Source organism: Gracilinanus agilis, chromosome 2 (genome assembly GCF_016433145.1).
Source record: "Gracilinanus agilis isolate LMUSP501 chromosome 2, AgileGrace, whole genome shotgun sequence".
NCBI lineage: Eukaryota > Metazoa > Chordata > Mammalia > Didelphimorphia > Didelphidae > Gracilinanus > Gracilinanus agilis.
Window position 1 is genome coordinate 234,293,289 of NC_058131.1, and position 3,890 is coordinate 234,297,178.

A 3,890-nucleotide genomic window follows, 5' to 3' on the forward strand; every position below is an offset into this window, starting at 1 on the left:
TTGCTGGATTATGAAGAAAGCAAGGGAGTTGCAGAAAAACATCTATTTTTGCTTCATTGACTACCCTAAAGCCTTTGACTATGTGGATCACAAAAAAAAATGTGGGAAGTCCTCAAAGAGATGGCAGTATCAAATCATTTTACTTGTCTTCTGAATAACCTGTATTCAGGTCAAGAAGCAACAGTTACAAACAAACATGGAATAATTAATTGGTTTAAGATTGGGAAAGGAGTAGGACAAGGTCATATTATTTAATTTCTATGAAGAGTGTATCATGCAAAACAGAGACTGGACAAATCAAAAGCCAGTATTTAAGGTTGCTGCAGGGATCATCAACAATCTTGGATGGGCAGATAATACTTACGGAAGAAAGTGAAGAAGAATTAAAAACCCTTTTGATGAGGGTGGAGGAGAGTGTAAAAACTGGCTTGAAACTTAACAAAAAAAACCCCTAAGATCATGGCAAATGATCCCATCGCAAATAGAGAAGAAATAGAAGCAATGTCATATTTGATGTTCTTGGGCTCAAAGATCACAGCAGATAGCAACTGCAATCATGAAATTAAAAGATGCTTACTCCTTGGAAGGAAAACTATGGCAAATCTAGACAGCATACAAAAAGCAGAAACATCTTTACAATAAAGGCTCCTATTAGTGAAAGCTTTGAGTTTTCGAATAGTAATGTACTGCTGTGAGAGTTGGACTATAAGGAAAGCTGAGATCCTGCAGAATCAATGCTTTTGAATTGTGGTGCTCTAGAAGACTTCTAAGAGTCCCTTGGACAGCAAGAAGATCAAATCAGTAAATACTTTAAAAAATTAAGTTAGACTTTTCACTGGAAGGTCAAATTCTTACTGAAGCTGAAGCTTAAATGTGTTGGCTACATAATGAAAAAACAGGACTCAATGGAAAAGACACTAATGTTGGGAAATATTGAACGCAAAAAGAAAAGAGAATGGCAGAGGATGAGATGGATAGATGGTGTCAAAGAAGGAACAAACATGAACTTGGAGAGACTTCAAGAGATAGTGGCATACAAAAGGGCTGGTATACTCTGGTCCATGGACTCTTGAATCAGAAATGAATGAATGAACATCAAATGCTTATTGTCTAATGATTTGGTGCAAACAACTCACATCATATGGTTCCAAGGCAGAAGAGTGGTAAGGGCTAGGCAATGGGGGTCAAGTGACTTGTCCAGGGTCACACGGCTAGGAAATGTCTGAGGTCAAATTTGAACCCAGGACCTCCTGTCTCTAGGCCTGGTTCTCAATCTACTGAGCCACTCAGCTGCTCCCTCCACTGACTTCTGAATGACTAGCAACTTTAATTCTTCCAATAGTTCATTTTTTAATGATCTAGCGCTACAGAATCATGGAATGCATAGTAGTGTTAACATTTTTTGTTTCAAGAAGTTTAAAGACAATACAAGGGATAGCTAAGTGATCCAGTGGATTGAGAGCCAGGTCAGGAGATGAGGCCAAGTATCTGGCCCTGATATTTCCTAGCTGTAAGACCCTGGGCAAAGCATTTAACTCCAATCACCTAGCCCAGGGGTCAGCAACCTTTTTGGCCGTGACAGCCATAAACGCCACATTTTTTAAAATGTAATTTCGTGAGAGCCGTATAGTGCTCACAGTGTGCGCTCCTGTAAAAGCGCCTGAAAAAAAAATTGACTTTATGGCTCCTGCAGAAAGAGCCATACGTTGCCGACCCCTGACCTAGCCCTTTCAGTTCTTTTGCCTTGGAACTAATACCATAAATTCTAAGACAGGTTGTAAGGGTTTTAAAAAAATAAAATCAACACAAGCACTATTTTCTTCCTTCTTCATATCCTCCTATAAATTCTTTATAAAGTATTTAGTCAGGGGGCAGCTGGGTAGCTCAGTGGATTGAGAGTTTCAAATCCAGCCTCAGACACTTTCCAGCTGTGTGACTCTGGGCAAGTCACTTGACCCCCATTGCCCACCTTTACCACTCTTCCACCTAGGAGCCAATACACAGAAGTTAAGGGTTTAAAAATATAAAAAAAGAAAAAATATTTAGTCAGTATATCAGAGGCTTTATTCTAGATATAATTAAACATTTTATAACTAGAATTCACTCATTATTCTTCTCTGCCTCTTAAAATACTGAACTTTGTTCAAGGCTCAGTTGAAGTGCTACTTCCTATAGAGGACTTTACATATTTCCCCCAAATATTAGAGCCCCTTTTTCTCTTGAAATCACTTTGTACTTATTTTATTTTGACTTGTCTGTTGCCTTTTTGTTGAATTTTGATTGAGGGCAAGGGCTGTTCTTGTGTTCATAGCCTCACTGGTAGTCATATACATAGTTGCTTAGCTTATGTTTGTTGGATGAATGAATTTTGTGGGTACCAGTATAGCATTTGGTCTGTTATCCCTTGCTTCTACCACAGGACCAACATACCTCTTTTTAAGGGGCCACAACTCTTCCAAAGTGTTCATTATATTCGGTTGTGTGGGGAAACTAGACTCTGAAGGGAGTCTTTAAGAAAGTTGTAGTCCTGTTGTAGTCCTGTTATATACCCCTGTGCTAGAGATCATGGGAAAATCAATTAAAATTGAGGCTTGGCTCATGTGTTCAGACTTCCCCAAAGGGATCCAACAGTACTAAATGTACAATGTTAGTTTAGAGGACAGTTAATAATTTCCTCCCCACAAAAGAAATGCTCAAAATACAAGAGACTCATAACTGTATTGTCAAAAACTGAAAATGTTACAGCAACTCATTAAAATATGATACAGTAACTCATAACTCCTATTCTACTCTCTCAGGAGGTTGGTACTTAAAACATGAAACATTTTGTGGAACTGCTAAACATCATTTAATCTTCACTTTGGCCCTGCCCTCTTAAACAGTTTCTTAAAGATACAGGTCTCTAGTAAAACAAGCTAGGGCTTGGGCTCTCATCCTGTTGGTGGTCTCCTCTCTGAGAAGGGAATAATTACAGAAAACTCTTGCTTCTCATGAGTTTCAACTGAGGGAACCAGGAGCTCTTGACTGGTCAGACTCATGGGGATGCCTCTAAGTCTAGTAATGCTCATTTCAGGATCATTATTTGGTCAGGTATGCCAAGGCAAAGAAAGAAAAAACAAAAGAGGCAGCTAGCACTCAAGATTCCCACCCCCTTAGGCAAGTACATGCTCTAACTTCAAAGAGAGAAGAAACTCTGATTGGTTGGGGTAAGAAATGTACTTCACTTTCTCTTATGAGGAAAGCCTTACAGAATATGCCAATCATAGCAAATTGGAAGAGCAGTGCTCCTGGGGGCAGTCATTGCTTTTAAAGTTTACTGGGTGGCTTTTCCTGGTTCAGTGACTAATTCACTTGTGAAGCATATCCCTCCCCTCGTTGCCATCATGGGGACCCACGTATTGTTAAATGATCCCCAAATCCAAGTTTTTTGAGTGCTAAACCAGAGCATAAGCAGCCTGCTAAAAGTGGTTAGAGAAGCTCAGCTCAGTTTCATGTATAGTTCCAACAGGGCATGCTCTAGCTCAGGGGTCTGCAACCTTTTTGGCCGTGAGAGCCATAAATGCCACATTTTTTAAAATGTAATTTCGTGAGAGCCATACAATATTTTTAACACTGAATACAAGTAAATATGTGCATTTTATGTAAGAACAACACTTATAAAGTACAATAAGCCCCTGAACTATTTTTAATAACATTATTATGTGCTAACCAATGATGAATAAAGTACATTAATGTGACTTCTGGTGCTGCATGGTTTTGTTGATTATTATTCAAAATTATTTTGATTATTAATCAAAAAACAAGACTTAATGGGACACTATAGTACTGATATAACTGCACATATACATATAAAACTCCTTTACACTAAGAAAATTGCTGAAATAAAGAGA